The sequence below is a fragment of the Giraffa tippelskirchi genome, chromosome 2 (assembly GCF_054371585.1).
Source record: "Giraffa tippelskirchi isolate mGirTip1 chromosome 2, T2T-mGirTip1v1.2.pri, whole genome shotgun sequence".
NCBI lineage: Eukaryota > Metazoa > Chordata > Mammalia > Artiodactyla > Giraffidae > Giraffa > Giraffa tippelskirchi.
The window spans coordinates 231,644,001-231,667,558 of record NC_137276.1 but is presented as its reverse complement, the minus strand read 5'-3'; the positions used below and the strand labels follow the sequence as shown (position 1 = coordinate 231,667,558).

Below are 23,558 nucleotides of genomic sequence, written 5' to 3'. Positions count from 1 at the left end.
TCTAGCACAGGGGCCAGCAAACTACAACCTAAAGATCACATGTGCCCACGTTTGTTTTTGTAAATCAAGTGTTATTGCATTAGAGCCGGGCCATTTGTTTACAAATTTTGTGTGTCTGCTTTCTTGCCTGAAGGGCAGAACTGTAGAGCAGTGACCAAAAAGTGAGAAGCAGAGCCCACAAGACTGAAAATGCTCTCTCTCTGGTCTTTTTCAGAAAAACTTTGCCCACTCTAGCAGATCAAACAATATAAAATATATCCCGTGAAACCATCTTCCTGGTCACAGTGAGTAGAAGTCTCCAGAAGAAAAAGAGATTCTTCCCAGTAAGAGATGACTGAGCATGAATTAAGTGCAGGATTTGTCCTGTGAATACCAGAGAATAAAATGAGGTGCATTTTATAAACCTGCCGTTCAGAAAGCTATAGTCCAATAGATAGAAAAAGTCAAGAGAATTTCTTCGTTTAGAGAGATAATATTCCTAAAACATTATAAGCTTGAAAAGCCATCCAAAGTTTGGCCTTTTTAAAAACTCAGCCCTAATCTCAATAATGGTACAGACAAGGGCCCAAGAAGTTCAATGTTTCTGAATTAGACATAAGCTAGGTGAGATGATTTGAGTTGCATTCCTATCGCCGGCCATTTGTTACTTAAACACTTGCAAAGCGACTCTCAAGCTTGAGTCTTTGCTTATTTCACTTTTAAACCGGACTGAGGTCATGCAGCCAGTGGAGAGGCAGGAAAGTGAATCTCTTCTCTGTGTTTCCTCCTTGTTCACCGCACCATTCGGCTTGATAATTTTGGTTAGTCAACACTCACCAAGTTTAATTAAGCAACTCAACTATGAACCAGGCACTCTTCTGCAGGCGTTGGAGACAGCAGGAAACAAAACAGGCCCTCCACCCAGTCCAGTTTCCTTTATCTTTGCCTTGAGTGTATAAGTAAGCATATAAGCATGCAGCTTATCAGGTGACGATGGAGGAAAAGAAAGCAGGTGAGGGTGATGGAAAATAAGGAGGTGGTTGGAAGGCCAGGGCAGTGCCACTTACAAGGTTACTTTGGGACAGAGCCCGGTGGAGATGGAGAAGCTAGCCAAACAGACAGACAGAGCCTGAGAGGAGGAGGACAGCATGAGTGTGCCGGGAGCAGAGCCGGGACGCCTGGGTGGCAGGAGAGACCTAGGGGTGCGGGCTTGGGAAGAAAATCTTGCAGAGCCTTGAGACCTTCGTAAGAATTGGAAACGAAGCTACCTGGACATTGTATTTATTTATTTGAATTTTTATATAATTTTAAAGGTTATTTTCCATTTACTTATTACAAAATACTGGCTGTATTCCCCATGTTGTATGATACATCCTTGTTCAGTCCCTCAGTCATGTCCGACTCTTTGTGACCCCATGGACTGCAGCACGCCGGGCCTCCGTGTCCTTCACCACCTCCTGGAGTTTGCTTAAACTCATGTGCATTGAGTTTATAATGCCGTCCAACCATCTCATCCTCTGCCGTCCCCTTCTCCTCCTGCCTTCTATCTTTCCCAGTATCAGGATCTTTCCTAATGAGCCGGCTCTCCACATCAGGTGGCCAAAGGATTGGAGTTTCAGCATCAGCATCAGTCCTTCCAATGAATATTCAGGACTGAATTCCTTTAGGATGGACTGGCTGTATTTCCTTGCAGTCCAAGGGACTCTCAAGAGTCTTCTCCAACACCACAGTTCTAAACCATCAATTCTTCAGCGCTCGGCCTTCTTTATCGACCCCTGAGTCTGTAGTTTGTAACTCCCACTCCCCAACCCCTATGCTGTCCCTCCTCCTTTCCCTCTTCCCACTGGTAACCACTAGCTTGTTCTCTATATCTATGAGTCTACTTCTTTTATGTTATGTTCACTAGCGTGTTGTATTTTTTAGATACCATGTGTAATGATATCATACAGTATTTATCTTCCTCTGTCTGATCTATTTCACTTAAAGTAATGCCCTCCAAGTCCATCCATGATGCTGCAAATGGCAAAATTTCATTCCTTTTTATGGCTGAGTAATATTCTGTTGCATATACGGACCACGTTTTCTTTATCCATCCGTCTATTAATGGACACGCAGATGCTTCCAGGTCTTGACTATCATAAATAGCACTGCTATGAACCTTGAGGTGCGTGTATATTTTTGAGTTTTTATTTCAGATATTTGCTTGGGAGTGGAACTGTGGGATCATATGGCAACTTTATTTTAAGTTTTTGGGAAACCCCCATACTGTTTTCCACAGTGGCTGCACCGATTTTTATTCCCACCAACACTGTACATGGTTCCCTTTTCTGTGTGATGTGCTCAGTCACTTCAGTTGTGTCCAGCTCTGCGGCCCCATGGACTGTAGCCCACTGAGCTCCTCTGTCCATAGGATTCTCCAGGCAAGAATACTGGAGTGGGTTGCCTTTCCTTCTCCAGGGGATCTTCCAGACCCAGTGATCAAACCTGTGTCTCCTGCATTGCAGGGGCAATCTTTACCACTGAGCCACCTCGGAAGCCTTTTTCTCTACTTGAGCATTTTATATGATTTAAACGTTGGATGAGGCCCTCTCTCTTTAGACGCCTTGTCCTTGGTTTTGGTTTGGTTTGGTCTCAAGGGGTATACACTTGGGTGTGTGTGCAGGGGAAGGGGTCTCTCCTACACACAGCCCCATATGAAATCCTGGCACTCAGGTGACCCCAGATGCAGTGAGAAGTGCACACGTGTAGGAACCGCTGGGAGTCCACCTGGGGCACAAAACCACCATCTGGCCGACTCCCCGGCCACGTTTTCTGTCTGCGTAAATAACCAACACAGAGCGTGGAAAACTCACCATCCAGGTCTCGACTGCACAAAACAAAATGACCAGTGGACACAGTGGGGGGCAGGGATAACCAGCGTACCGAAGGGCAGCCAAGGCTCCAGTGTGTGTGAAGGAAAATAAGTCCCTCCCTGGACAGAGGAAGGCTGGTTACACACACCAACACTGGGCCTCTGTGGACAAAGAGAAAGGAGGGAGTGAGTCCTGCGTCACCGACTTGATGGACATGAGTCTGAGCAAATCCGAGAGATAGTGAAGGACGAGAAGGCCTGGCAAGAGCCGGACAAAGAGCCGGACACGACTTAGCAACTGAACAACAACAACAAAGTCCTTCTTGAAAAGTTTAGACTGAAAACTGGGATAATCCATGGAAGACGGAAATCCTATGTTGCTCCAAGAGTACGTTTTGCCCAAATCTATTTGGGTAATGGCCTCAACTCTGCACACTGTCACAAACTTACCATCCATAGTGGAGAACTTGGATCTGGATAGTGAGATGAAAATCCACCGAGCTGCCTCTAGCTCCACCATCCACCCAGATCTGGCCTCTTCACAGAGCTCATGGGCACCCACTGTTCACTGATGCTCTGATTGCTGATGCCCCAACCTTCAGGGAGCTATCTGGAACAAAAGCAGTACCCCACTGCTTTGGAAGGTGACCCGGCTGCCTTGCATTGGGGAAGTTGCAAACCTGAAAATTCTCAGCAAGAAAAACATGTCTTACCAAAGCACAAACCAGACACTTGGCACCCACTCTCTGTGACGCAGGGCTCCCTGACTGGCAGGAAAACCACAGTAAAGAACTGATTATGCTGCTAGAACACATTCCAGGGGCTGTCCAAGGCTATTTTTATTTTACAATAAGGTACAATATGTTCCATGATGCTCCCTGTCCTGGACACGTTTTAAAAATTGTATTCGCCTAGTTATTAATCTCAGTAAATCACCAACTATCCAAAATTTGAATAAATTAACAGATCGAGGTACATTTATTAAATTCAGCAGCAGTAATAATACACATGTGCAGTTTTTATTCTAAGCAGAGCACTCATGGCTGGCACCACCTGTTGACTCTGAAAATCTTTTTTGGGAGATGGGCATTTTGAGAAACTGAGCTCCATGAAAATTCTTGAATCTATAGTCCAGAAGTGTCTGCCTTTTTAAATCCTTTTTTTTTTTTTCATTTTTCTTTTAGAGATGTCAATTGTGAAAACAGTGTTTGGTTAAGCAGTATTTGGTCAAGAAATGGACTAAAATCCTCATGATAAAGCATTCCAAGTATTCTACTGATAAAAAAGTTTCTGTTTTAACTTAGACTCCATAAAAATTAAAATTATTTTAAAAGAAGGAATGACTTCCCTGAAACATAATGGATATTCAACAACTCAGATGCATTATGAGAACAACTTTCCATCCATCTCTAAAAGGAAAACAGACAAGCGGTGTAAGATTACTCGTAAAGCCCAGACCACGCATTAAGACTCATGCTCAAGAAAAACTTCCTTACTAATGCCCAACTTGTTATGATAACCACTTTTGCTTTTTCAGTACTTCCTAGCTCCTGTGTAACCATTTTCAATCAGGCAAACTGGACAGAGTGCATCAAATCCAATCAGTAGGTCTACTAAGGAAGGTCTAGGACGTGATGAACTTTGAGCGTTCACCATTATTTTTATTCTTTGAAGACTTTGAAAAATCTAAGGGTCACGAGAGGGTTAGGCATCTGCAATTCCATGGTGGGAGTTTACGTTTCTTGATGGCCATTAGAAAGCACAGGCCATCACTGGAATGTTGCAGGCGTGGGGGATGTCCTGGAGCTTCCCTACTGGCTCAAATGGTAAAGAATCTGCTTGCAGTGCAAGAGATCCAGGTTCCATCCCTGGGTTGGAAAGATCCCCTGGAGAAGGGAATGGCTACCCACTCCAGTATTTTTGCCTGGAGAATTCCATGGATAGAGAAGCTTGGGGGGCTATAGTCTACGGGGTCTCGAAGAGTCAGAGACGACTTGGTGACTAACACTTTAACTTTTTCACTTTTGAAGATACAAGAGTGGAGAGAGACAGAAATGACCAGTAAATTTAAGTAATATATCCAGCTACTCATAACAGGGAGAAAAAATAGGAGATATGCCCCAGAACTAGAAGCTCTGTAAGGGACTGCAGTAAAAATAATGCTTATATATGCAAATTTACACCTCATAAGAAAACATAAATAAGCCAAGAATCTTATTCTAATTTTTTTAATGGCAATTTTGTTGACAAGATCAGGAGACTTGAGCCAAACATCTGCATCAGATGATAAAGTCATGGCAAAAATGTCCTTTTTTTCCACTGTAGGGAAGTCACAGAAAAGCAGACACACAGAAATGTTTTCTGCTTCCACTTAAAGCTGAGATGAGGGTCCAAGCAGAGTTCCCCGTGCTGGGAGTGGTAGGGCTTGTATTTCCCTTGTAACCTTAATTTCTATTTTCAGATGAGGTTGGAGGAGCCAACTCTCTTCATATCTTTGGTTTGCTCATTGGCCTGCAGAGACCGTGCACTTCTATGCTGTGCTGTGTTCATGATTTAACTATTATTTCTATTTAGCTTTTATAGGGTACAAAAAATGTGGTTGAAGTTATATAGCTTTCCTACTTTGCCAGCTACAATGGAAATTATTAATTTTGAAGCTTTTTAAAAGAAAAAATAGGAGAAAGGGGAAAAATAAAAATAAATCAGGACTCCAGAAGAGGTTTATCAGAACCCATGTGTTCAGATTCCCTGCCAAAGGAGTCCTTCAGGTTGCCCGTGGATTCTCCAGGGAGACAGCATGTCTTCCCTGAGTACCTTCTGTGGCTGTGACATTTCATTTGATGTACTTTCTGGGTGGGTGGCTTTGTGACCTTGGGCTGGTCAGATAGCTAGCTTGTGGGAACTGAGCAATGTTATAAACATTAAAGTTGTAAAGTAAATGTCACATCAAACAGAGAAACAGCATTCTGGTTGGAATCTTTAGTAAGTATGAACACGCCTCTAGGGACATCTGACTCCCTGAGATATCAAAGACCAAAATCAAACAGCTGTATCTGAGTTCTTCTCCATCAGCTCCTGCGGACACATCTTTTCTCCCCAGCTTGTACAGTGCAGTGGAAAATGGCTTGTTTCTGCAAGTTGACCCTCATCCAGAAACAGCCCAGATGTTCCCTGTCACATCTGTAACCCTACTCGCAGGGTTTTAACTGTCAGACATCCCCAAGTGACTTGCCTCCCAGCTACAGGGTCATGTCTAACCAGGGAACAACCTGTAAATATGAAAATGCTGTGTGAGGGAAACACAGGTGAAAGATGTAGAGGGCCAAATGGGAGAAGCATTTTTCTCTATACACTCTCTTTCCACACAAATCCCTGGACATAGTGTATTGGAACTATGCTCAGTATCTTGCAATAACCAATAATGGAAGAGAACGTAAGAAAAGAAATATATATACTGTGTGGGCTTCCCAGGTGGCTGAGTGGTAAAGAACGACTTGCCAATGCAAGAGTCACAGGAGACGTGGGTTCAATCCCTGAGTTGGAAGATCCCCTGGAGAAGGAAATGACAACCCACTCCAGTATTTTTGCCTGGGAAATTCTAAGGACAGAGGAGCCTGGTGGGCTGCAGTCCATGGGGTCACAAGAATTAGACAGGACAGAACAACTGAGGACACACACAGATACTAATTACGTGTATATATATATATATATATATATATATATATATATATTTATAATGGAATCACATTGCTGTATACCTGAAACTATCACAACATTGTAAATCAACTGTATTTCAGTTTTTAAAAAGTTATGGGCCAAAGGAAATAGCAATACAATCGCAAAATAAAAATATTAGCACAGTCTAAATCACCTATCTTTAGAAAAAAAGATGAACTTATTCCAGAGAAAATCATCTTTGACTGGTGATCAACAAAGATCCAAATGTTTTATCTTCACATTTCTTTCTGTTTTCCATAAAGGTTAACAAACAATTTCCCGAGGACTTCACAGACTGGGAGACACTGATGGCTTCAGGTAGGTTTTTAAGTAGTTTTAAGTACTCAGTATCTTAGTATTTTTGGTGGTCCACGTTTCAGACAAAATGTATGAACTTTATTCATAGAGTAAAAGTAGGGCTTCCCTGGTGGCTCAGACACTAAAGAATCTGCCTGCAATGTGGGAGACCCAGGTTCAATCCCTGAGTCAGGAAGATCCCCCGGAGAAGGGAATGGCTACCCACTCCAGTACTCTTGCCTGGAGAATTCCACAGACAGAGGAGCCTGGTGGGCTACAGTCCATAGGGTCGCAAAGAGTCACACACGACTGAGCAAATAACACACACACAGTGAAAGTGCAATCACAGAAAACCAGGAGAGCAAATCGCTCCCTAGGCCCCTGTCTCAGCCCTCCCTGGGGTAGCACCTCAAGGTGTACACTTTCTTCTCTGGGGACAGCTGGTAAAACCTCAATTCTAGTTCAGCTTTTTGAGCGAAAGAAGACGAGTTTAGTCAAAATCTGATGCAGTTTGTCCAAAGATTTTTCAACAGAGGTAAAATGCAAAGGGAGGAAATGTCTTGTATGATTTGAGAAAGACCGCAAAGGAGAGATTTTGTGTCAAAAACCTACGAAATCTACTGAAACTGTACATGGACTGTATTGGTTTTTCTCAAGAGTTAAGATCTCAGTTGAAATCCAAGCTCTTCTTAATTTTAGCAGGAAACTACCTTCATGGGTGTCTGGACTTCACAGGATGTCTGAGCAAGGAGAGAGTGATCCAGCCACACACCTAACCTGTCTGACCGGTATGGCCTCTGCCTGGATGGCTTACTCATGAGTCAAAAAACACCTCCGTTGCCAGGTTTGTATTTCATTTTGTTCTTAGCCTTGTCTGACTTAAGATGCTAAGCAAGTTTTAAAATTCAGAAATGTAAAATGTTGTCAAAAGCATGTGCTTATTATTCAGATTCCCTAAATAACAGATGTCTTTATATATAAACTCACATTTATTGAAATGTTTATATAGGCAGAAAGGAGCCCTGTAATACCTTTGCCAGCATTCAAGCTGGGTTTCTACAGCTACAGGAATATCAGACATTGAAGACGTTGTGATTCTTTCACTGCCTGGTTGGCCTGATCAGAAAGGGCTCCCAGTTGTGAAGCCTTTGTTAATAAATCAGAGAGAATCTTTAGACCCAGCCTTGGTTGGTCCTGCCAACAGATAACAAGTCATGAAGTCCCTTAATTTCCATCATTACATCTTGCCTGAAGAAAATTGTTTCTTTAACTGTTTGGTCTACAAAGAACCTAGGTCTGCAGTAACTAATAAATTTACTATGTGCAGAACTTTTACTCAAAATTTGATTCATACATATAAATATATATAGTATATAGTAAACTCCGGGAGTTGGTGATGGACAGGGAGGCCTGGCGTGCTGCAGTCCATGAGGTCTCAAAGAGTCCAACACAACTGAGTGACTGAATTGAATGAACCGAACTGATGAATACAAACATAATAGAAATGTAATATATCTGACAATGACACTCTCTGGGTCCATCCATGTTGCTGCAGATGGCATTATTTCATTCTTTTTAATGCCCGAGTAATATTCCATTGTATATATGTACCACATCTCCTTTACCCATTCCTCTATCAATGGACATTTAGGTTACTTCTATGAAAGCAGAAACTGTTAGATTGGATACAAAAAAAATATATGATTCAACTATATGCTGTCCATAGGTCATAAACTTTAGATTCAAAGATAAAAATAAGTTGAAAAATTAAAAATGAAAAAAAGATATGCCATGTAAATAGCAACCATAAGAGAGCTGCTAATATCAGGAAAAATATACTTTAAGGCTAAATAAATGGATACTGGAAATAGCAGGACATTTTGTCATGCTCTAAGGGTCAATCTATCAGAAAAAACATAAACATATTTTCCACCTAACAAATCTGAATAGGCCTATAAAAAATAAAAAGATTGAATGACTAATTTAAAAACTTATCACACAGAAAAGCCCTGGCCCAGATAACTTCACTAGTGCATTTACCAAACATTAAAAAAGAACTAATAGTGACTATTCAGAAATTATTTGAAAAAAATAGAAAAAAAGGACAGCAAGACAATTCAATGGGGACATAAAAGTCTTTTCAATGAATGGGGACGTAGCAATTGCAAACCCATGTGCAGAAGAATGACGTCAGATGCTTTCCTTACACTCAGAAATTAACTCAGAACAGATCGCAGACCTAAATGTAAGGGCTAAAACTACAAAACTCTTGAGAGAAACCCTAGAAGGAAACCTTTGTCACCTTGAGTTAGACAAAGCCTTACATATGAAATTTTGATAAAACGCAGTGACAAAAGAAAAATTAAACTGGACCTTAACAAAATTAAAATATTTTATGCTGCAAATGACACCATCAAGAAAGCAAAAAGACAACCCACAGGATGACAGAAAATATTTGCAAATCATATATCAGACAAAGAACTTACGTCTATATAAAGAATTTTTAACCACTCAATAATAAAAATAGAAGCAACCGAATTAAAAATGGATGACTGATCTGAAGAGACATTTCTCCAAAGAACGGGTTAATAAGCACATGAAAAGATGCTCAACATCATTCCTTATTGGGGAAATGAAAATTGAAACTGCAACAAGGTACTAGGCTAATAGGAATGAAAGACAGATGACAATGAAAGACGAGGGTGTGGAGACTTTGCGATGTTCTTACGTCAGTGGTGGTGATGTAAGATCAAAGTGTGAGATGTGGCTTTATCTGATCTAGTAATTCTATTCCTGGTATAGACATATTCCTGGTATTCCTAAATGAAAATATACATTGACACAAAAACATATACATGAATGTACTTAGCAACACTATCCAAAATAAGCCTGAAATGGAAGCAACCCAAATGCCCTTCAACTGATGAGTGCATAAATAAGATAGTTTATTTACAAACCATATTATTCATCAATGAAAAGGAATGAAGTGCTGAAACACGCCATGATATGGATGAACTTTGAAAATTCTATGCTAAGCGAACAAAGACAGGCACATATTAAATGTGAAAGTCACTCAGTCGTGTCCAACCGACTCTCTGTGAACCCATGGACTAAACACTCCATGGAATTCTCCGGGCCAGAATACTGGAGTGGGTAACCTTCCGCTTCTCCAGGGGATCTTCCCAACCCAGGGGTCAAACCCAGGTCTCCCGAATTGCAGGCGGATTCTTTACCAACTGAGCCACCAGTGAAGCCCACATATTGTATAATTCCATTTATATGAAATATACAAAAGAGGCAAATCTACATAGATTCAGAGTAGATTAGTGTTTGCCTAGGGCTTGGGGAGGAAGTAGGGGAAGGGTGGGGAGATTATGACGACAGTATAATGTGTTTCTTTTGGGGGTGATAAAAATGTAAATTTGAGTGTGGTGACTACACAGTTCCCTGAAAAGCAAAAACCATTGAATTGTATACTCCAAATGTGTAAATTGTTTCGTATGTGAATTACATCTCCATGCAGTCATGAAATTAAAAGATGTGTCCTCCTTGGAAGGAAAGCAACAACAAACTTAGCATATTCAAAAGCATAGACATCACTTTGCCAACAAAGGTCCATAGAATCAAAGCTGTATTTTTTCCAATACTCATGTACAGATGTGAGAGTTGGACCATAATGAAGGCTGAGCACTGAAGAACTGATGCTTTTGAATTGTGGTGCTGGAGAAGACTCTTGAGAGTCCTTTGGACTGCAGGGAGATCCAACCAGTCCATCCTAAAGGAAATGAGTCCTGAGTGGACTTCCCTGGTGGCTCAGATGTTAAAGCATCTGCCTCCAATGCGGGAGACCCGGGTTCAATCCCTGGGTCAGGAAGATCCCCTGGAGAAGAAAATGGCAACCCACTCCAGCATTCTTGCCTGGAGAATCCCATGGATGGAAGAGCCTGGTAGGCTACAGTCCATGGGGTTGCAAAGAGTCGGACACGACTGAGCAACTTCACTTTCACTTTCATTCATTGGAAGGACTGATGCTGAAGCTGAAACTCCAATACTTTGGCCACCTGCTGTGAAGAGCTGACTCACTGGAAAAGCCCCTGATGCTGGGAAAGACTGAAGACAGGAGGAGAAGGGGACAACAGAGGATGAAATGGTTAGATAGCATCACCGACTAAAGGGACATGAATTTGATTGAATCCCAGGAGATAATGGAGGACAGAGGATTGTGCTGTACTGCAGCCCATGGGGTTGCCAAGCATCTGACACGACTTAGCGACTGAACAACAACAAAGGTGTTAGAAATTTAATAGACTTGGGAGTCATGTAGTATGAGGTTTGGTTTCTTTAGTAAAATCATTTAATATAGTAACAGTTATTAATGCTGTCACTTTTGATATTTTGGGCCAACTCGTTTGTTGTGGGAGGACGGATCCCCCTGTCCTGTGCATTGTTGGGTGTTTAGCTGCATCCTTGGCTTCTGCTCCTCAGATGCTAGTAGCATCCTTTCCCCCACTAAAACTGTCTCTAGACATTGACACATGTCCCTTGGCGGGGAGGGGGAAAGTAGCGCCTGGTGAGAACCACTGTATACAGTGCTTAATAGCAGTAATTAATTGCCTTAAAAAATAAATTAATTTATATTTCTAGAAGCGTAAACACTCACTCCTTATCACTTACTCTAAAACTAAAGGACAGATTACTTTTGTTACTTTCAGCTCATGGCCTGGAACTCAAAGGGAACCCAGTTAAGAAAAAGGTCTCGGTGTGATTATAACTTTCCACAAATTAAGGACTGCGCTGTGTTTCTATTTAAACACCATATTTGGTACTATAGCTTTAGTGACTGTCCAAAAAATACAAAATTTGCTTGCCACACATTTAATAGAGAGTCCCCCTAAATAAGAAAATATTTAGAAAGGTAAAAAATACCTTCACCTCTTACCAATATTGGATTGGTAAGGGAACGAATACTATTCACGCTTATACAAAGTAAGAAAAAAAGCAGGATTTTACGGGGGTTTAAATAAAATATTTCTGTCGAATGGTAAATGAGCCATCAAGCTTCTCAATCTGTATTCGAGGAGTTCAATAAAAACTCCAGTGATTGATTGAAAAACACTGAAGTTGATTTCCAAGTGAGGCAAGAAGGCCCGAAACTTATTCTACCTCCATGTAACACAAAAGCTAAAATGGAACCAATGAGAAAAATTAACTATGTTGAAACCGCAGGAGAACGCAGAAATAAGACTGTGACTACAGAGGAAAACAATGAGAAAAATGTGACAAACGTGACAAGAGGGCGTTGAATCAGTCACTGATAAAAGGGACTGCTTCACAGAGTTTCGGCAATAAAAAAACAAACAAGAAACAAGGAAAGCCCCCATTCAATGTAATGGGAAGACATTTGGGTTTTACACATGCGTACTCATGCACACATTGCTATCACTGAATAGTAATACTGTCATGCCCTCATTTCTAATCACGAAAATTGGAAGTCTCGCATTAACCAGCTTCCCCCACAACAGAGTAGTATTTCCAGGTCGGAGTTTACACGCTGATGAAACATCCTGCCTTGCCCTCCAAAATATGTATAAAGGACCATGGGCTGGGGTGGGTGGGAGGTGGGAGGTGGTCTGAGGGTCCCATTCTGCCGTTCCACGTTGCCCCAGACCAGCCCCAGCCACCACTAGGTATTTTCAGCCTGTGTGGGTTTCAAGGTGCTTTCTTGCTTCCCTCAATGCTTATTTTTGTTTTCCAATCTATGCCATTCACAGCATCACACACCGTCAAAGTCATCTGTCTACCCTTCCCTTGGCATTCGCACCCCTACCTGGATATTTTGTATCACGCTCTTCCCTCTTCTTGCAACTCTTTCATCTTGGAGCTCTGCCCCTAGCGTGGCACTGAGCCTCCAGCTGCAAAGCCCAGGCGACCTTGGCTTCATGTGAAGGAGATGGGAAGGGCTCTCACCCTGATATAAGAAATGGTTCTGGATCCTTCTTTGCTTTAACACGTACTCCTCAGATTGGCCCGTGTTTCGTTTCTCTGGGAAATCCCAGAGGAGGCGGATGAGGAGGCATCCCCCAGGTAGGAGCGTGTGCTCACTGGGGGTGCACGCTCACCTGTGTGTCTCCTGTTGCTACTTGTGAACTGTGAGGTGTAACAAGATCTTCTGTTCCTCTAAATTAAGGCTCCAAGGCTAGGGATTCTAAAGACTGCTCTTCTCTGAAGACTTCCTGGTCTCACGAGCGATTTCTCCCATGTTGCTGGAATTGACAAGAACTAAACGAGCCCATGCACTGGGCAATCTAAGGGCAGGACTCTCTTCCCATCAGCGTTGGAGCTGCCAGTTCACAGAGGCACGGGGATCTTTTTCTGAAGAGGAAAGTCGATCCGGGGCAAAACCAGCTGAGCATGGGTTAGTTTTTGTTTGTTTTGTATTTGGGGGTGGGGGAAGTAGGGTGGGTTCATTTTTTAATCAACCAATGGAAAAGAACGGTCCATCAAAGAAAGGACCAACCAGTGAAAATATTCCATAAAATTCAGACTTTTCCCCATCTTTGAGTACTTTTCTCTTCCTCCTGCTCTGCTGTTGGGAAAACCACATTTTTCCCCCTTTCGAGGAAGCTGAATGAAATTAAATGGAGTTGTGTTGGCCTGAGATATTTTCCTGTGTCGCTGGAGCCAGATTAAGATATGTCCGCTTTCCTGACTGCCTCAGACTTCACACAACTCCAGCCCTCCGACCAAAGTCTCCTTTAGATGATAAACAGTTCTTCTCTCTGCTTCTTCTTGGTTCTGGGGGAGCACTTAGACCGTTTACAGGAGGCTGAGGGCATTTGTGCCACCTGCTGGGAGCTTGTGGAACTGCCTTTGCTGCTGCCAGCCCTAGAGTGTCATTCTTCCCAGCATTGATGGACAACTTAGACACACAAATACACAGTTCATCATTTAGAACAACAGGAGGGACAGCTCAGATGTTAATTTTATTCTTTAGAAGTATTTTCAAAGAGCATATGTTCCACATTCTAACTTTTTAGTTCTTTACATTGATTCTAAAGAAGCATTTTCTTTCAGATCAGATTGAATAGGTCAGGTTGTAAACATGACTTTAAAATGTCAGGATATGTGGCCAGCATTGTGGTAGCCTGCATAACCTTACAAGTCTCATGCCACAGATATTTAAAAGTGCTGCATAGCATTTAAAAGAGATCTTTTAAAAAGTTTCAGCTAGATATAAAACGTAAAAAATGAGGTTCGATTAAACTAATAAGAAACTATAGCCTAAAAGGTGAGAGAGAGTGATTGGACTTCAACAAAATCGCCGAGGTGCTCATTAATATTAAACTCAAGTATGTATGCTAAATGTTTGAAAGACGCCACTTAAAGACCAAAAGAAGTACAATATACAACTTACAAAAGACTGGGAAAAGGGAATTAGAAAGTAATTTCTAAAAGAAAAATCAGAAGAGGAGAAGAAAAGAAGCAAAAAAATGTAGTATATGTTGTTATGGTTATTTAGTCACTAAGTCACGTCCGATGCTTTGCAACCCCATGGACTGCAGCATGCCAGGCCCCTCTGTCCTCTGCTATCTCCGGAAGTTTGCTCAGATTCACGCCCACTGAATCAGGGATACTATCTAACCATCTCATCTATTTTCATCTAAAACTGAAAATAACATGGTACAAATTTTCTTAGTGACTTACTACAATGGGCTGTGTTTATTAATTAAAAGATTGGGATTTTTCAAGTCCGACTTTTAAAAATCCAGCTATATGTTGTTTAAATTTTTAAAAAAGTAAACAAAGACAGAAGAAAACTGATATCATTACTACCCATGTCAGAAAAAATAGGCTTTAAGGTAGAAACAAAACAAACAACAACAACAAAAAACATTAGAAATAAAAAGGGTCACCATATCATGAAAGACTAATAATTGAGTATATAAAAGTTCTGAAAGTATATATATCTAACTTAGTAGCTTAAAGATACAGGAAATAAAAGTAAGAAAATTATCAAGAGAGAATTTAAAATCTACAGGAAGAATTTAAAATTTTAGCACATATATCTCAGAAAAACTGATCAAGCAGAAAAAGTATTAGGTATGTAGGATTTTAGATGAGAAAACTGGCAACCTTGATCTAGTTAGTATGTATGGAGCTCCTATCTCATCATTAGAGGGCATAAATAAATTGTTTTTATATATCCATGGAGCACACAAAAGTTACATTTTCATAAGCCATAAAGCAAATCTTTAAGTATCAAAATACTTATATCATGGAGCTATGTTCTTTTGGCACAGTATTCTAAAAAACAGAAAATAACAATTTAAAGTTAATTTAAAATGTGAGTTTTAAAACATCCTGTAAGTTTAAAAACACATTTCTCATAAACATAGGTCATAGAACAGATCAAAATGAAAAGACTGCTAGAAATAAATGAAAAGAAAAATACCATACTCCCAAATGTGACAAGATTTAAGAGGATATACGTAGACTTGAATGGGCTTCCCTCACGGCCCAGTCGGTAAAGAATCTGCCTGCAATGCAGGAGACCCGGGTTCGATTCCTGGGTCAGGAAGATCCTTTGGAGAAGGAAATGGCAACCCACTCCAGTATTCTTGCCTGGAGAATCCCATGGACAGAGGAGCCTGGCGGGCTATAGTCCATGGGGTCGCAAGAGTCGGACACAACTTAGCAACTAAACCACCACCACCATGTAGACTTGAACAGAAATACATATATCACGTTCATACACGTCCCAGCTTCTCCTTTTGCCTTCAGTCTTTCCCAGCATCAGAGTCTTTTCTAATGAGTTGCTTTTCACATCAGGTGACCAAAGTATTGGAGTTTCAGCTTTAGCCTCATTGCGTTTTTACCATATTTCAATTTTTTCCCCTGACTCTTAAAAATCTCTTTAAACTAGACTGGCTTCAATTTTTGAGCTCTTTGTTGAAAGTGATTGCACTATACCCTGAAGTCTCCTATTTTGATTGAATATGCTCAGTACACTTCTAAAAACAAAGACTTGCTTTTATAACAGGCGCATTAATGAATGAGAAGTTGTGTTGTTTTGTTTGAAATACCCATAAGTTTAAAAATTAGTGGGAAAAATTGTTTATCTCAATAAGCCAAGTGCTTGGAAAGAAACTTGATGGGTTTAGTGACCTCTCCTGTGGGGCATGTCTAGAATTTAGACTCTGCTCTTTTCTCTGAGAACAATTTGACAAGTGTTCCAAGCTGCGTGTCAAAGAATCTTTCTTATTTGAGGACTTTTCTTTCACAGTTGAAGCAATCACAAGAGCTGAATGGTATCTTATTCTCACCATTCTAGGCACTTTTACAGTCAATCTTTTTTTCTTGCTACTATTCTATTTTCCCTTTGCAATATTATCAGTAGTTTTATTTGAAAAGTATTCATAGTAACAGTTATGGTAAGAGAACTTTTTACAGTGCCACGTGCTATCAGTTAGTAAATAACAGCCACACACAACATTTTCAACTCAGCTTATGCTCACGTGGAATCCTTCAGACCCACAGATTAGTTAATGAGGTGATCTGTATTACTTCAATGATTGCGTTCATGTATGAGTTCTCTTTCTTACCAGTTAGTGAGCTGCTCTGCAAGTTGATATTCTTATCTGTAAAAGCAAAATAATAACGGCATTTTTCCCAGAGGATTGCTCTGAGTGGAATCACGGAGATAATGTTCTCAGTTCAAGTTGGTGCTCATTATGCATTATTCACATTCCTTTCCTTCCATAAAAGTAGTAGTAGAAAGAGCAGTCATAGTAAATAAATAACATGAATAAATACAAATCTTTACTTACAGTGGGTTACATGACAAATTGAAAATATTGTAAATCGAAAATTTGTTTAATTATATGTAACCTACGAATACCTAGCTGAGCCTTGTTGCTCTTCAGTCGCCCAGGCACGTCTGAGTCTTTGTGCCCCCATGGACTGCAGCACACCAGGCTCCCTGTCCTCCGTATCTCCCGGAGTTTGCTCAAACTCATGTCCATTCAGTCGATGATGCCATCCAACCATCTCATCCTCTGTTGCCCCTTGTCCTCCTGCCCTCAATCTTTCAGTACCTTGAATACTGTACTGAAAATGAAAAACAGAATGGTTGTCTGGGTACAGAATGGAGGTCCGTGTTATTGTGTTTTGTTTTTTATCTATGTGACTGCGTGGGTGACTGGGAACCTGACCAGAATCATAGCAGACTTTCATACCATATATTGTTAGTCCTGGGAAAGATCAAAATTCAAAGTTTGAAGTATGATTTTACTGAATGCACATTGTCTTTGTGCCATTGTAAAGTCAAAAACTGTTAAGTCCAATCATCTGTAATGCTAAAAATAATAGCCACAATAACAATTATTATTATATTTATTGGAATATTATATACTATGCTAAGCAGTTCCTGCATACTAACTAGCTCATTAGGTGAAGTGAAATGAAAGTTGCTCAATCGTGTCTGACTCTTTGTGACCCCATGGACTATACAGTCCATGGAATTCTCCAGGCCAGAATACTGGAGTGGGTTGCCATTTCCTTCTCCAAGGGATCTTCCCAACCAGGGATCGAACCTAGGTCTCCCAAATTGCAGGCGGATTCTTTACCAGCTGAGCCACCAGGGAAGCCCTCTAAAGAACCACTCTGGGTAGGTACTATTACTATTATCCCCATTTTTATAGATGGGGAAACTGAGGGCTAGAGAGGTTAAATTAAATGTTGGCTTCTAGGGGCAGGCCTAGAGCTGAACTCACCCCTTCTGCCCACATCCCCAGGGCCACAGCTGAGAACCACAGCCTCGTTGAACTACAAAGATGGCTGTCAGGGAAGGGAAGTGGGTTTTGTGTACATTCAGCCAGTCTCCACTAAAGTATAATTCTGCAACTTGCTTTTTTCATTTGATATTACATTATATTTCATTTATTACATTATATTTCATTCTATTTTGCCCATGCTGATATGTGCAGACTGAATTTTACTTTGATGTATTTATTTCATTGTGTGGCCTTAGCACAATTTTTTTATTTAGTAAAACATTGATAGACCAGTGGATTGTTTCCAGTTTGGGGTTATTGCAAACCACACTTCAGTGAACACAATTGAATTGGTCTCCTTGGGCATATAGAAAGTTTCTATACTGTATAAACCAATAAGGAGAATAACCCTACAGTCCACTGACCTGAGACTTTACCAGATATTGCAACATTGCTCTTCAGTACATGTGAAACAATTTGTAGACTCAGCAGAAAGAATTAGGACTATTTTCCAACATGCTTCTTACATTTTTTAAATTTTACCCATCTTATGGATATAAGGAAATATTTCAGACCTGCTGCTGCTAAGTCGCTTCGGTTGTGTCCGACTCTGTGCAACCCCATAGACGGCAGCCCACCAGGCTCCTCCATCCATGGGATTTTCCAGGCAAGAGTACTGGAGTGGGTTTCCATTTCTTTCTCCAATATTTCAGACCTATTTAGTATTAAATATATGGTTATAAGGAAACATTTCAAACTTAATTAGTATTAAATATACATTGAAAGGAGCCATCTCAACCTAAATGGTGATTTTCACAAGATGGATGATTTGGGTGATGTTTATTTAGAAGTCCTGTATTTTCCCTGTTTTTCCATAATATTTTTACAAATAAAGTTTTAATTTTTGGTGAAAAGAGAAACCTGTTCATATGCAAATATGAAATTTGAAATTGTCAGTCAAGAAACATTCAGGACACTCACAAGTGTACAATGTCCGCCCTCTCTGACTTTTTAAGCATCTTTCTAGGTTACCTCAAAGCTCAAAAGATAAAAGCTAAACTCACTTAAGGAAAACTGAATTATGTGTTTAATATGTACCATGTACTTTCTCATGCGGAAGCCCTTCACCTCCTGTGGGGGAGATTTTACATCCCAGGTTTTTCAGATTAGGAAAAGGAAACTCGGCAAGTCATGTGACTGTCTCAAGATTCCAACAGATTGAGAGCAACTGAGCTGGGACTGATCTCTGAGCATCTGAATACCAGGGCTGAGCCCTTTCTGAGACCTGCCAGACCCTCAATCCTGCAGAAGTGTCTTCCATTCATAACTGACGGTGGACACGGGCTGGACATTCTGCTGGAAGACAAGAGCAAATTTTGAGCAGCCAGATATAAAGCTTGTGAAAACTGTCAGGTCTCTCTCACATCATCGTCACTTCAGAATTATGTGCCAACGTCATGGACTTCTCGTGATGTTTAGTGTAGACTCCCCATTCCCAAACCCAAACATGTTGCCTGGAAGACATTTTTGACTTTGAACATGTCCTCGGGCAGTGCCAGTATACAGTGATGCTTCACAAGCCGGTCCCGTGGGGCTACCTGCCCAACTCAGGTCCCTTTCCCCCAAGGTAAGACACAGGAGAGTTCAAGGCTAGTTATTTTCTAACTATCACCCAGGTTTTGACTGTTTCCAAGATTTGTATGGTCCAGAAGAACAATAGCTAAGCATCGCTTCCAGATAAAATGAGGTTGTCCCAGAGCCGCCTTCTTCCAGCAATGCGTGTGCACAGGTGCGCATGTGTGCGCGTGCACACACACACACACACACACACACACAGCCTGGATAAAAAAGAAGTCTGGCGTTCCCTGGCAGCAGACTAGATGAACTTGACTTCCTGGGAACAAGTCTTTCCAGCAAACCTGAGAGTGTCTCAAGTGGAGAAAGCTCTCAGGTGAAGAGCATCATATTTCAGTGTGTGCCCTTGAGCACACAGCTAACGCCACTGATTCCGGGTATGGTTTCCTAATGTTTGGACAACAGTAAGCACACAGTTGAATATTAGATTCCTAAGCCTAATCTCTGTTGCTTAATATCTTGCTGCCAAATGTGTTCCGGCAATGTCCTGGACCCCTCCTTTCCCATCAGGAGGTTGAGCAGCATCAGACAACATCCATCATGGTGCTCATACAGATGTGACGTTGAAGGAGCCAATGGCTTCATCAAGTGATCCCACTGGGAAGACTGAATGAAGAGGGGGTCCATATTCTCAGACATAAAGAGGAAGGGTCATGGGAAGTAAATAAGGTACCTTAAGATAAGTGGGAAATTTCACCTCCTATTGAGGGCTAATGATCATATTCTTTCTGATATCCTCTGAGTTAGAACTGGACATGGAACAGCAGATTGGTTCCAAATTGGGAAAGGAGTATGTCAAGGCTGTATATTGTCACCCTCCTTATTTAACTTATATGCAGCGTACATCATGAGAAACAGTGGGCTGAAAGAAGCACAAGCTGGAATCATGATTGCTGGGAGAAATATCAGTAACCTCAGATACGTAGATAACATCACCCTTATGGCAGAAAGCGAAGAAGAACTAAAGAGCCGCTTGATGAAAGTGAAAGAGGAGAGTGAAAAAGCTGGCTTAAAACTCAACGTTCAGAAATCTAAGATCATGGCATCCAGTCCCATCCCTTCATGGCAAATAGATGGGGAAACAGTGGAAACAGTGACTTTATTTTGGGGGGGCTCCAAAATCACTGCAGATGGTAACTGCAGCCATGAAATTAAAAGACCCTTGCTCCTTGGAAGAGAAGCTATGCCCAACCTACATAGCATATTAAAAAGCAGAGACATTACTTTGCCAACAAAGTTCCATCCAATCAAATCTAGGCTTTTCCAATAGTCATGTATGATTGTGAGAGTTGGATTATAAAGAAAGCTGAGCAGAGAAGAATTGATGCTTTTGAACTGTGGTGCTGGAGAAGACTCTTGAGAGTCCCTTGGACTGCAAGGAGATCCAACCAGTCCATCCTAAAGGAAATCAGTCCTGAATCGTCATTGGAAGGACTGATGCTGAAGCTGAAACTCCAATACTTTGGCCACCTGGTGCGAAGAACTGACTCATTGGAAAAGACTCTGATGCTGGAAAAGATTGAAGGCAGGAGGAGAAGGGGATGACAGAGGATGAGATGGTTGGATGGCACCACCAACTCAATGGACATGAGTTTGCACAAGCTCCGGGAGTTGGTGATTGACAGGGAGGCCTGGCGTGCTGCAGTTCATGGAGTCACAAACAGTCGGACACAACTGAGCAACTGAACTGAACTGAGGTGACAAGTAGATAATTCAATTATTATATAAACAAAGTTAAAAAATGTAAAATCAGCATCTTAAGGAGGCATGTTGTTGTCACTATTGCTGTTTTCTTACTTGAAGATTGCTGTTGCTGTTCAGTCACTGTTGTGTCTGACTCTTTGTGACCCCATGGACTGCAGCAGACCAGGCTTCCCTGTCCTTCGCTATCTCCCAGAGTTTCCTCATGTTTACTCACCCACATGTCCATTGAGCTGGTGATGTTATCTAATCATCTTGATAGTTCTCTGGGAAAAGTGAATCTTTGATCATTCAGTTTTTGAATTTTAACCTTTTTCTGGACAAGATCTAGAGGCAAGGTCAAAATATCCCTCCAGAGATATAGGGTATAATTTATCTCTAAGTTCAGAAAGACCTAACCCCGTTAACACTCTTAACATCCAGAGCTGTTGAGACAATATATTTCCGTTGTTTAGGTCAGCCCCTTTGTGGTGCTTTGCTACAGCAGCCCCAGGTAAGTAATAAAGGGGTCAAATGGCCTCTTCCACCACTGGGCTCTGCTGTGGTAAGTGCCCTCAGAATCTATTTAAAGACAGCTGGTACCGGACCTCTCTGCTGGGGCTCATGCCTGAACGAGGGACAGAAATTCAGGCTGGGTGGAAGGCTTTGATCAGTGCCGTGTAAACCACTTCAGAGGTGAACAGAGAGGCCCCGATACTTTTCTCTTTTCACGGTGTATTTATACAAAGTACCTAATTATTATACTCTCTTAGAGAAAGCAGTTAATAAATGACCACTCCAGAAAAAAACAGGCACTGGTTCAGTGCCCTGTCCACATTCCACTTTGTATAGCTTAGTGATGATTACTGACTTACCATCCAGAGATGTTTAAGATGGCCCCAGATATTATTAAGTGTTTCCTCTTTGATCAAGAAAGGATTCATAATTGCATTCATTTCAGGATATATCTGACTGGACCTCAAATTTTAATGTTCATGGGATTGTCCCACAGGGTTTGCTAAAAATCAGATTCCCAGAACCCACCACAGAGCTACAGAATCAGAATCTCTGGGGGTGGGACTTAGAAATCTCTAATTAATCCTCCTTCCTTTGTCTCCATCACACCGTAGGATACTGCTACAGGCAACTTGGCCAACCATCTTTGGGAAACTCCATTACAAATGACCAGTTAAAGTGTGTGGCTTTCTCTCTGTGATATCTGAATTTGGAAAAGCAATACGATGTCTGTAGGCTAGAGCCAGAAGAACGAAGATCTAACTGTGGAATGTTGGGCTTTGCTGAGTTGGAACATGGAGACACCTCCTCCAAAGAACCTTGACTAGGCTGGGCTCACTCCTCCAGTAAATGGTAAGATACTGGGTTACAGAGTCGTGTCTCCATCTTTCTGTCCATGTGTCTTTCTGATGCCCGGGTGATCCGGGTGGTTTCCTATGATGGTGATTGTCCATCTAGATCAGGTGGCACCACGGGGAGCCAGGATGCCCAGTGATGCAAGTCATGGTGTATTGATAGATTTCATTCTATTTAGAAACTCCACACACATACCTGGAAAGTGACTTTATCATGTGCAGTGTAAAGTAACAACCAGGGGAGAGTGTGGACAGCACCTGCTATGTGCAGCCCGCGTGCCTGTTTCTGAATGATTCTGTGTCTCATCATCTGCCAGATGGTGACTCATCTCACAGGCCAGCAAGTCGCAACAGATGCCCAAAGCAAAGGTGCTCAGTTGTGTCCGACTGTTTGTGACCCCATGGACTGCAGCCTCTATCTGTGGGATTTTCCAGGCAAGAGTACCAGAGTAGGTTGCCATTTCCTTCTCCGGGGATCTTCCTGACCCAGGGATGCTCAAACCACACATGAAATGTAGTGGAGAAAATTTTTAAATGACAAAACTATGACCTATTGAGTTTTATGCTTTCCTGTAAATTGATAAACTTTTGTCTGGTTAAGGAACACCTCAAGCCAACCCTAGAGTTGGATTGGAGATTCATTTTTCCTTCAGGAAATTCAACTCCTCCAGCATGGAAATTATGACCCAGAAGTTCCCAAATAGATTGTATGCGCATGTGTGTGTCGCAGTAGGGAAGTTGTGTATATGAAAAATTACCACGGAATCTTTTCCAGGGACATAGAGTATTTTAAAGATGTTATCAAAAACTGAGCAGAAATTCTTAGACTCATGGTAAGTAGAAGTGTTTAAGTGATGTAAAACTAAAATTTCAAGAAGTACAAGAAAATAGCATCTTTTACTTATGTAGAGATGTGGTAATTATTTTATTGTTGTATCCTTTATATATGTATCTATTTTATAAAACGGTATTTTATGCTATATATTTACTTACCTTTGGGTTCCCCAGTGGCTCAGGGGTAAAGAATCCGCCTGCCAATGCAGGAGATGCAGGTTCAGTCCTTGAGTGGGGAAGATCCCCTGGAGAAGGAAATGGCAACCCATTCCAATATTCTTGCCTGGAAAATCCCATGGACAGAGGAGCCTGGCAGGCTACAGTCTGTGGGGTCTCAAAGAATCAGATACAATCAAGCAACTAAACAGCAACAATATTAGTTTTACATTTTATTTATTGAATACATCTTTTGTATTAAATGGA

The 23,558-nt window shown here is 41.3% G+C and overlaps 1 long non-coding RNA gene across 1 annotated transcript; it reads left to right on the top strand.

The window, feature by feature from the left end:
* The first annotated feature begins 1,369 nt into the window (after positions 1-1,369).
* On the top strand, positions 1,370-23,279 carry LOC145532937 (uncharacterized). The gene is made up of 6 exons (XR_014073719.1): positions 1,370-2,143; positions 6,811-6,865; positions 7,544-7,688; positions 13,032-13,259; positions 22,062-22,299; positions 22,619-23,279. It is a non-coding gene; the product is annotated as an uncharacterized LOC145532937 (long non-coding RNA).
* Positions 23,280-23,558: the final 279 nt, after the last annotated feature.